Raw genomic sequence first — 12,530 nt, 5'->3', positions numbered from 1 at the left:
AGCCTTTCTTCAGTCTTTCCCCAGAGGGACCTGTGGCTTCTGCAAGGGTAACTGTACACTGTGGGGAGAGGAAATAATCAGGCATTCCTTGATCTGTTGGATATTGGTTTTGAGCTGATGTTGATTCCAGGAGATCCCAAGAAATACTATGGCTCTCTAGTTAAAGTAGGGGCTTATGGAGGTCAGGGGATTAATGGAGCTTTGGCTGATGTCTGACTCACAGTAGGTCCAGTGGGTCCCTGAACTCATCCTATGGTTATTTCCTTAGTCCCAGAATGCATCTGGGATAGATATACTTAGAAATTGGCAGAATTTTCACATTAATTTCTTGACCTGTAGTATGAGAGCTATTATGGTTGGAAAAGCTATATGGAAGCCATTAGAGTTGCCTCTGTCAGGCAGTACTGTAAATCAGAACAGTATTGAATTCCTGGAGGTATTCCCAAAATTAATGCCATCATCAAGGGCTTGAAAAAAATGCAGGGTTGGTAGTTACCAACTTATCACCCCTTAACTCTCCTATCTGGCCGCTGCAGAAGTCAGATGTATAGTGAAGAATGACAGTTTACTATCAAAAAATTCAATCAAGTAGTAGCTCTAATTGCAGCTGCTGACCAGATGTGGTATTTGGTTTTTTTTTTTTTTTCAAGACAGGGTTTCTCTGTGTAGCCCTGGCTGTCCTGGAACTCACTCAGTAGACCAGGCTAGCCTTGAACTCTCGAACTCAGAAATCCACCTGCCTCTGCCTCCCAAGTGCTGGGATTAAAGGCGTGCACCACCACCGCCCGGCCAGATGTGGTGTTTTTACTTGAGCATATTAACACATCTCCTGGTTACATGGAATACAGCTATAGATCTAGGAAATGGCTTTTCTTGGTACCTGTCCATAAGGACCATCAGAAGCAATTTGCTTTCAGCTGGCAAGGTGATAAGTGTTCCTTTGCAGTTTTACCTCAAGGATATATTACCTCTCCTTCTCTGTGTTATAACTTAGTTAGAAGGGATCTTGATCGCCTGTCTCTTGGTTCACTATATTGATGGCATTATGCTGATTGGGCTGATTGAGCAGGAAATAGCAAACACTTCGGACGTGTTTTTAATACATGCACATCAGAGGATGTAAGTCCAACCAAAATTCAAGGCCCTTCTACCACAGTGAAATTCTTAGGCGTCTAATGCTCTGGGGCATACAAAGATACTACTTCTAAGATGAAGGCTAAGTTATTGCACCTGGCCCCTCACAACATCAAGAAGAAGCCCAACATTTAGTTGACCTATTTAGATTTTGGAGACAGCACATTCTTCAATTAAATGTGTTACTCCAACCCATATACCACGTGACTCAGAAAGCTGCTAGCTTTGAGTGGGGTCTGAAACAGAAGGCTCTTTAACAGGTCCAGGCTTCTATTTTGGCTGCTCTACCACTTGGACCATGTGATCCAGTAGATAAGATGGTACTTGAGGTGTCAACGGCAGATGTAGATGCTGTTTGGAACCTTTGCCAAGCCTCTGTCGGTGAATCACAGAATAGGCCTTTGAGATTTTACAGCAAGACTCTACCAACACCTGCAGTAAACTATTCTCCTTTTAGAGGCAGCTCTTGGCTTACTATTGGACCTTACTGGAAATTTAACATCTTACAATGGGCCATTAAATTACCATAAGACACGATCTGGGTGCCTTCTGGCCTTTTGAGTCATAAAGGAGGACACACACAACAGCAATATCAAATGGAAGTGGTATGTGCTTGATCCAGCTTGAGCAGGTCTTGAAGGTACAAACAGGTTACATGAAGAAGTTCCCCAAATGCCTATGGTTTCTAATTCCATTACAATGCTTTCAGCTGTGAAACATTCACCTATAGCCTAATAGGATTGGTTGACTGAGGAAGAGAAGACTAGGGCCTGATTTGCTGATGGTTCTGCGCATTATGGAGGCACCACCCAGAAGTGGACAGCTGCAACATTACGACTCCTTTTCTGGGACAACCCTGAAAGACACCATTGAAGGGAAATCTTAACAGTGGGTAGAATTTCAGGCAGTATATATGTTTATACATTTTGTTTGGAAGGAGAGCTAGGCAGATGTGTGAGTGTTCAATGATTCATGTGTTCAATGAATTGGCTAGATGGTCAGGGATTTGGAAAGAGCATGATAGGAAATTTGGTGAGAAAGACATCTGAGAAAGAAATGTGCAGATAAATCTCTACATATGAGTGATAGGTTAAGATACTTGTTTCCCGTATAAATGCCTATCAAAAGATGACTTCAGCAGAAGAGGCTTACAATAGTCAAGTAGATAGGCTGTCCTACTCTGTGGACAATCATTCCTTTTTTGCCAGCCATCCACATCATTATCCAATAAGCCCATGAACAAAATGGCCTTGGTAACAGAGATGAGGGATATGCATGAACTCAACAATATGGACTGGCATTCACCAAGTCTACCTGACTACAGCTGCCACTGAGTGCCAAGGATGCCAACAGCAGAGACCCCAGATATAGCACCCATCCCCAGGGTGATCAGTCAGCAACCTGTTGGCTGGTTGAATACATTAAACCACTTCCTCCATGGAAAGAACAATGCTTTGTTCTCACTGGAGTGGATACTATTCTAGATATGGATTTGCCTTTCCTATATATAAAGCATCTGCCAAATCACCATCCATGGACTTACACTATACCTTACCCACCACCATGGTATTGCACACAGAATTGTTTCTGACCAAGGAACTCACTTCACAGCCAGAGAAGTACAGCAGTGAACCCACAATTCTGGAATCCACAGGTCTTACCATGTTTCCTGACATCATGAAGCAGCTATCTTGATAGAAAGATGGGATGGTCTTTTGAAGACACAGTACAATACTGAGTATGTGGCAGCAGTCTGGAGCGCTGTGCTAGGTTTCTCCTGAAGGCCATATACGCTTTAAATCAGTGTCCAACATATGGTATTGTTTCTCCCATAGCTAGGATCCACAGGTCTAGGAATCAAGGGGTGACAAAAGAAATGGTTCTACTCACTATCTCTCCTAGTGACTCACTAGGAAAATTTTTACTTCCTGTTTCTGGAACCTTAAATTCTGCTGGCTTAGAAGTTTTGTTTCGAGAGTTGGGAGCATTTCTGCCAGGAGCCAAAACAAATGTTCCAGTGAACTGGAAGTTCAAACTTCCTTCTGATGCCTCGAAGCCAGAAAGAAATGACAGTTTTAGGAGGATTGATCATCTCAGATTAACCAAGAAGGAGCTGGAGATAAGAAAGATTATGTCTGAGCCGGGCAGTGGTGGCACACGCCTTTACTCCCAGCACTTGGGAGGCAGAGGCAGGTGGATTTCTGAGTTCAAGGCCAGCCTGGTCTATGGAGTGAGTTCCAGGACATCCAGGGCTATAAGAGAAACCCTGTCTCAAAAAAACAAAAAAAAAAAAAAAAAAAAAGAAAAAAAAAGAAAAAAAAAGAAAAGAAAGAAAGATTATGTTTGGAGTTCAGAGGACCCTTTAGGGAGTCTCTTGGTGCTACCATGTCCTGTGACTAAAGCCAATGGAAAATTACATCAGCCTAATCCAAGCAGGATGACAAAGGACACAGACCTATCAGGAATGAAAGTATAGATCACTCCTCCAGGAAAAGAGCTAAGACCTGCTTGGGTGCTTGCAGAGAGTGGAAGAAATACAGAATGGGTAGTAGACAAAGGTAATTATAAATACCAGCTAAGGCCATGTGACCGGTTGTAGATATGAAGATTATAACTGTTATGAGTGTTTCTGTTGTATTTTGTTAAGAATGTGTTTGTACAAATATTTGTGATTTTTCCCTCAATTTCCTTGTCATATGATATAACATCAGTTAAGAAGATTATCAGTGGTTATGATATTTAAGTTTGAGATACTAAAAAGACTGTCCCTCAAGGGGCATTGTTACCTATTCTAAACTTATAATGTGTTTGCGGTCATATGAAGAATAGTTATACCATGTTAGATGTAGTCATACCTGGTTATTGTTTTCAGTTAGAAATTAATCACAACATAAGGAGATATGACTGTGTGTCAAGTTGAGTAGACTTATGATGGCTATTTCTTTTCTTTTTAACACATTAAACATTCTATTTTACATTAAATGTAAAAACTAGTAAAATCATAAATAAAACGATAATAAACAATGTCATTGTACATCTCCTCCAAGTTTTTATAAATACATTTAAATGTAAATAATTACGTCTTCATGAATTGCAGTTCTTTACTATTAGGAGGAAAGGAGCACGCTGGTGAGAACCCCGGGGGAGTGAGCACACTGGTGAGACCCCCGGGGGAGTGAGCACACTGGTGAGAACCCCAGGGGGAGTGAGCACACTGGTGAGAACCCCAGGGGAGTGAGCACACTGGTGAGACCCTGGGAGGTGAGCACACTGGTGAGAACCCTAGGGGAGTGAGCACACTAGTGAGACCCCCGGGGGAGTGAGCACACTGATGAGACCCTGGGAGGTGACCATGCTTTGTTTCTTATATGGTGCTAGTTAAGCAGCTACATTCCCTCAAGGGAATACAACATACTTTAGCTTTAGGGTTTGTTCATATTTGCTTACATCTAGAATATTTAAATAAGAACATACTCCAAGAGTATATAAATTTGTTATAGCAAACATAAATTCTATGGGAATACAAAAATCCCGAAAGTAGCGAAATCTTAATCACACTTAGAGCTTAAGCGAACGGATATTTTCATTATAGTGGTGGCCCAAAGATAATTCAAATGTTTGTGTATTCCGAAAGTCATTAACAGGTACTCAGCTAATTGGTTTTAAATGTGGTATATAATGATTTTTAAAAATGTATTCACTTCACAACCTAATATCAGCCCTTCCTGTTCTCCCAGTAACCCCCTCATGCAAGTCCTCCCTCCATTACACATTCCCCTTCTCTTCTGAGAAGGGGACGCCCCCCATCGGGTGTCACTTCCCACTACACTAACACACAACACCCTCCCCCGACCCCTGCACATCGAGTTGCTGAGGAACTAGGAGAATCCTCTCCCACTGAAGCCAGACAAGGCAGTCCATTGACAGGCACAGAATCCACCGGCGTGCAGGCAACAAGCTCAGGGACAGCCCCTGCTCCAGCTGTTGGGGGACCCTCATGAAGACCAAGTTGCTCATTTGCTACATATGTGCGGGGGGAGGGGGGCTAGATCCAGTCGGTGCTCCATGTTTTGTTCATGTCTCTAGGAGCCCCTAAGGATCCAGATTAGTTGACTCTGTTGGTCTTCCTGTGGAGTCCCTGTCCTCTTCGGGTCCCTCAATCTTTCTCCCAATTCTTCCACATGATTCCTGAGCTCCATCTGATGGGTGTGAGTCTCTGTATCTTTCCATTGGCTGGTGCGTGGAGCTTCTCTGAGGACAGTTATGCTAGCTTCCTGACTCTGAAGGCTGTCCCAGGCTGACCAACTATGATTGTGGGTAGATCTGAGTCTGTCATGATGACTATTCTTGATTGTCAACTTGACTACATCTGGTATAAACTAAAGCCCAAATGGCTGAGCACAGCTGCGAAGGATTTTTTTCCCTTAATTAAATCAATTGAATTGGGAAGGAACACATTTAATCAAGATCTTTGATGTGGGAAAATATACCTTTAATCCAGATTTTTTGTTGTTTCTCAAGACAGGGTTTCTCTGTGTAGTCCTGGCTGTCTTAGAACTCACTGTACAGACCAGGCTGGTCTTATACTCTCAGGGATCCACCTGCCTCTGCCTCCTGAGTTCTGAGATTAAGGGTATGTTCTACCACATGGCTTAATTGAGACTTTTTTTTTTTTGAGGTGGAAAAATTCACCTTTAGTAGGGGCCACACTTTCTGCTGGCAGTCTATATAAAGGGCATGTCTGCTTTCTCTTGTTCTCACTAGCAAGTCCATTCCTTCACTGACATTAAAACCTACTTCTTTGAGATTCTGGCACATGTTGAAGACCAGCTCAGACATCCAGATTATGGACTGAACTACTGGATTCTTGATCCTTCTATTGGTAGACAGCCATTGTTGAACTATCTGGACTAGCTTACTAGCCTATAAGCCACTCTAATAAATCATATGTATAATATATATGAATATATATGTATTATTACATATTAATTCAATAAGTTCTTTTACTCTGGAGAACCCTGATTAATATGCATATATAAGATATGAGGTTTGCCATTTATGTGTGTTATAAGCACATGGAATTCATTGTGAAGTGTTCTGGATTTTCTGTATTTCTAAAGTTGTGGGTTACAAAATTCTTTCTGTAGAAGATGGGCTGGTCTTGGGCAACCAGAGACCTGCAAAGATGCTTGGCTGTGACTTTGAGATGGTTCTAATCAGCCCTGACTCTCCTCTGCTTCTACTGGGTCCCTCCCACCAACACTCAGCCAGCCACAGTGTCTCACCAAACCCTAACAGTGAAGAAGTTGCAGTGCTACCACATCTGCATGCTGCCAAAGTACAATTCTAGCTCCCTAAAGCACAACTGAACTTTTTGCTGACATAAACCTTAATACATTGCAGATAACATTATAGTATTTTTCTGTTTAGACCACTTTCCTTGATATTACAGGAATTGGACTGTTACTAGTGCAAACATAGTTATTTGCATAATTTCTGTAATTGGTGAAAGCACAGCTTTCATTTACATAAGTGACTCCTTCATTATTGGTACAAACTTAGTCCACTATTTACGTGAAGGACTGCCATAATTGGTACAAAATTTGCCTGGATGCTTTCTGACTGTATAACCAGGCTGCTTGGTTCACTTTTTGAGTATCTGTAGCCGGTGTTGTAACCTTAGACCAATGCTGAGGCTTCTCTGGAGCAGTCTTTCCTTGCCTGCTTTGGATCTTCACTATTAGTAGGACAGGGTGATCTAGTAACAGCTGCAAGTAGTGTTGCTAGCATTTCAGCCACCAAATAGGCTTCGTGGGTTGGGATTTCATGACAGCTGTTGCTGCTTGTGCCTTGTTCTCCCTTTCTCACAAAGGCAAGAATGCTGGCACTGGTAGGACAGCAGTGACAGTGACAATCACTGTACCCAGCAATAGCAATGAGGGGCGACTGAACTTCCAGAGAACAGTCAGGACCAAGGACATGGAGGGAGGATGGAAGTAGAAGACGTTGGATATTGATGAACTGAATACTTGTGTTGTAGGATAAGGGTTATAGCTCTCAAAGCTTACATGTAAGAGAGCCGTAACACTAGTCACTCGTCCTATCTCCTGCTGCTGCTCAAGGCTTCCAAAAAGCCAAGGGATAAAATATCTGCAAAGTTGGGCTGGAGAGATGACTCGGTGGTTAAGTGCACTGACTGTTCTCCCAAAAGGACCCAGGTTCAATTCCAGCACCCACATGGTTGCTCACATCTGTTTATAACTCCAGTTCCAGGAGATTCAACACCCTTACACCAAGATACATGCAGGCAAAATACCAACGAACATAAAATAGAAATAATCTTAAAGAAAAGAAAGAAGACATCTGCAACGTGTGTAAGCTGCTCTGGTTAAAAGCAATAGGCTTCTTTTGTGTGCCTGTTTCCTTCAAGCGGGGTATGATTGTTGCTATCCCGAATCAGAGCAGCTGTGTTTGTCTGATTGAGATCCCATATGGATCAAGGGGAAAGGCTCACAAACCTTCTCCCCTCCCCAAGGATACATAAGTAACAGCGATCTCTAGGAGGAGGAGACTCTTCAGTGGCGCTTTTGTACTTCAGTAGTGAGACTTGTCTGAAATCATCACCTGAGATGTGGCTGCCTAAGTCACATTTGCTCATGTAAGTGCCTTCTCACCCAGTCCCCTGGAAGCAACCTTGCTGAACTCATTGGTTTGTCACACTAGACTTAAAATGGGAGCATTTGTTTGATCTGTTATTCCTCTTTGTTTCTACAGTGAATAGAAATAGGCTCCCAGGGAAACTCACACAAGGCTTGGCACCCAAACTAGGCCTTCAGAGCCAAACATGAGTCTTGGGGGAATAATTGCATGTCTGCTTCAATAAGCTACACACCCGAGGCTGAGCTGTCTGAAGGTTGAGCATCCATGGAAGGAATCCCAGGGTGGTCGTCATCTTCTATGTATGGAGTAATGAATCTGGTTGATGAATGGGACCTGCCATTTGAGGACAGGATGCTCCCCCAGTGGATAATGAACTAGAAATTATGTTGCAACCCTGAAAGTAGCACACATTGGACAGAGTTATAAGCAGGCCATGCTGTTAGCTGTATGGTCTTTAGTGTGGGCAAAAAGACATGCAACTAAAGCTTTGCTCTCTGCTCAGACAGAATAAGGAAGGAATGGCAACCGGGAAAGTACATGTAGTACTATCCTTCACATTAACTTTTGACGTGAGATAAAAAATGGGGAAAATAGAGGATGACAGGGTTTGCTATTTCTTAATATTGCTGGAGCAGAAAGGAAAGAGCATAGAAATTGAATCTGTTCTAAAGAGCCCTTTCTGTGATCTATATAATCTTGACAGCTATGGGAAGAACTGGACAGCGCAGAAGGGAGAAAATGAAGAAATACGAATGATATTTATCATCTCCGATCTTTAGCACAGAAGAAGAAGTAAAAATTCATGATCCAGCACGTAGATAAGGGATTTGATAATGGAAATGGATAACCAGGGAGTATGCTGCTTCTGAACTGCGTGAATTGGAGAAAGGCTTTTAAATAAGAAATGAAAGAGCTCGCGTAGCCTGGCTCCTGAGGCTGTGGTATGTGAGCTATCTCATGCTCACCAGAGTCAGCAGTCAGCCTTTGGAAATCCTGCCCATCCTCTTTAAAAAGCTTTATATAGGGTCAGCCCGAATTCTGTGGCTACAGAGACGTTCAGTAATATTAACACGGGTTCCTCTAGGAACAAAGGCTCCATCGTCTGAAGCACTACGAGATGACTCCGTGTTGGATGAACTGGATCGTACAAGCATTAGGGACACTTGGTAGTACTATTTGTGGTCCTCATGGATATCAGATACCAGAAGATAACGGAGGCACAACAGGCATTTTGTGGAAACTGGGCATGAGAGAGACGGTATTTGATAGTCAGTGCACTGGACTGGGTAGATCTGTCTTCACAAAGGGCTGAGAGAAGTTAATGTAGGAGGAATCCAAGACTGAAAGATTTTGTGGTTTTGTAGGGTTTTACGGTGGGGTCTAATCCTTATGCACTTGGAGACGGGGTAGTGGCTCTGAATGATTTAGACTGACCTGTAAAGAGAGTTTTTAGGTGATGAAGCACCTAGGAAGGAATAAAACATTGAAAAGAAAGTTCTGGTCCACGTTTTTTTTTTTTTTTGTTTGTTTGCTTTTTTAAGATAAGGTCTCATGTATCCAGGCCAGCAGAAAACTATATAACTGAGACTGACCTTCAACTTGTAACTCTCTTGCTATAGTTATAGTCATGTCCCATCATTTCCAATTCGATACTGGGAAAACCCTAGTATCAAAGTATCCAGGGTTTCATTCATTCAACGCAAACACTCCAAGTGAGCTACGTCTCTAGCACCCTGACAGGTCTCTTGTAAGTAAACATCACACAATTCGTGTCAAGGCAGGGTTCTCATGGAGGATGATGGTAAAGACAAACTCAGTGCATGTGAGCCTCGGGAATGCTTTAACTCTGGACAGTTCACTGACAGCATACGTGATAGCACCGTTCAGGGGAAAAGATTAAGTTGGCCTGATGACAGCAAAGTAGTCTTCCCACATAGCCTACACCATGTGCGATTCTGCAAGGAAGAAGACTGATGATGAAGACTGCTCACTCAGTCACTTTCAGAAGCCAGAGGCTGTAGCACCAGCCTGAATACTGTCAGACTCAGAGGGTGGTGGGAAAAGCAAGCAGTAGCATAGGTTGTCAAGTTTGGTGGCAAACTCCTTTACCTGCCAAGCCATCTCACAGATTCCTAGTGATCTTAGTCAGGACAAACTGTGGGATCAGAATTTTCATAAGCAGTTCATATGTTCTAAGTACTTACAACTAAATGTTTTCCTTTAGGCTGTTTTTTTTCTTGACTTACACCATGGCTAAAACTATGCCTCATCTTTGTAGTGGTCCCCACAAGACACCCCGGAGGAACTGGAGTGGATGCAGGCTCATCTTTCTTTATCATTTTATCCCTAGAAAGGTCAAGAATATACGGGAAATTACAACCAGGGGAGGAAAGGACAGGACTTATTTTTGTGGCCACATTAGAGCCTCACCATTCAGCTCTTTCCCTGCTCCCAGTTCTACTTGCTTGAGAAGTGGGCAGCCAGTCCTGGAGACTCAGCCTTTCTCACCTCTGTCCCTTTCCCAAGGACTTCCCACAGTTCAGCACTTCCATCTTGAGGGAGTCCCAGAGCATGGTTTGTCTCCTGGGTCAGCAAAGCAACTGCAAAATGTTGAAACCAGCTAAAGGGTTTGCCTAAAGCTTTCGGTTCTGCTTTTTCTTTAATTCTTGTACTCTGAGAATGTTATCTGTATCTGTGTCTTCTGAGATCTAATTTGCTCTTAGAAACCACCAAAAGGAAAGAAATATTTCTCCAATCACTTCCTAATTAGCTGCTAGCCATGAGCCTTTCGTAGAATCAATGACTCATCGCAGGCTAGGTCCTGTGCAGTTCTGGATTCTCACAGAGGGCAGGAAACCTTCATAGTCACCCACACTGCAAGGTTTCATCCAAAATTGCATGAAGAACTCACTTTGGTCAGGACTCTGTTGGTATTACAAACTTGTTTTAGTTTATTTCTCCAGGGACAATAATGATGAAATTGTACATTTTACATATTTTTCTCTTTTTTATTTAAAAAAAAATTAAAAAAGAAAAGCACCCTGTATGTAGCTGAGGCTCAGTTGAAACTAGCCACATTCCTGCCTCAGCTTCTGAGCATTAGAATTACAGTCATAAGTTACCACACATGCTTTCATCTGACAAATTTTGTGTGACAGAATATATTTCTGGGTGAGTTTTTCAAGGCTCTTTTAGCATTGGTGTCCTTTGGAGTAAACTGCTATAAATCCTGGAGCCAGACTGCCTTATACCATTTGAATCTGAGTCGGGTAATTGCCTAACTTACGCAATTCAAAATAAATATCCAGGATTTGCCTTTCACATTTGGTCCATTATTAAAGATATTGCCATCATCAAAGAAAGGTGCTGTTTTAGTCAATTTTAACTGTTTCATTCTGTTTTATAATTATTTGCTATGATGAGGTCCAACTTTAACTCTTCCATTTCTCATTTGCCACACTGTAAGGTTTTAAGAACAGAGATGACTTCATACACTCTTTCAGAAGACTGATCTACAATCTAGAGTGTGTTGGGCCTTGAAGTGTGGCTATAGGCAAGAGAATGACTGAGTGCCTGGCTTCTAGAATCTAGTAGGGGATGGAGAGGGCAAATGTCTCACAGGTAGTATAAGAGTGTAACTTGGGTGCTAAGCATTGCTTCCCATAGAAGTAGTGTCTTGAGATATGTCTTGGCAATCGGTTATGCAGGAGGAGAGGCACCCTCCTAGTGGAGCAGGCTATATGAGTAGGGTGAATATATATATGGCCACAGCCAGTTTCATGCTGCCCTGCACCTGACATGTTCTCAATTCTTCACTGATATAGAGGTATAGGTCTTATAATGAGACCTTAGCATAATGGACTTCATGATGGAAATAGTATTCAGGCTGTAAAACTTAGCATGTTGACAATATCATCAAAACTAAAACAAAGACCTAATCTATCCAAGTCCATAGGTCTGGGAAAGTCTCCAAATGTACTACCCTTGCTTTTTGGCTTCTGTGGTTATGCTTCGGGCTAACTGTTCTAGTTAACTGAACTATGTCAACCTAGGACATTGTGTGTGTGTGTGTGTGTGTGTGTGTGTGTGTGTGTGTGTGTGTTTAGAAGCTCTGGAAAAGGCTTGGAGCTAGACTGGGATCTTGAACATCAAGTGTACTCCCTGGCTGGGTAATAAATACTTTTTATGGGCTTAAACCATGTCTGAGCAGTCTTCTCTGGTGGATAAACCATAATGTTTCTGGAGGCCTCAATAAGATCCTAAAAACTAGACTTTGAGACATCAGGGTCTCAGAACTCGTTGGAGCATGGAAGAGTGCAGTAGTCAGGGGACTCCTAGGGGGTGCACAACCTGAGATGTTCCAGGTCCCCATAACTCTCTTTGATCAATTGCTGTTTGATGCTTTAGAGGGGTCTGACACCTCCACCCCAAAAGGAAACAAATTACAAAGTCTCCTGATCTGTCACCTCTGGAAGTAAGTCTAGTTAAGAAGCCTTCTGTTTGGACACATAGGAGAGGTCAGACATGGCTGCTGATCCAGTGTCCTGGGTCCAGGTGAGATGTCACTGGATCCTTCTGGCCACCTCTGGTTCTCTCTCTCTGTCTCTCTCTCTCTCTGTCTCTCTCTCTCTGTCTCTCTCTCTCTGTCTCTGTGTGTGTCTGTGTGTCTCTCTGTGTCTCTCTGTCTCTCTCTTTTCTCTCTTCTCTCTTCTCTCTCCTCTTCCCCTCCCCTCTCC

Source organism: Grammomys surdaster, unplaced genomic scaffold (assembly GCF_004785775.1).
Source record: "Grammomys surdaster isolate TR1022 unplaced genomic scaffold, NIH_TR_1.0 223, whole genome shotgun sequence".
Taxonomy (NCBI): Eukaryota; Metazoa; Chordata; class Mammalia; order Rodentia; family Muridae; genus Grammomys; species Grammomys surdaster.
The sequence above is the reverse complement of the archived record's forward strand: the minus strand, read 5'-3'. Positions refer to the sequence as shown.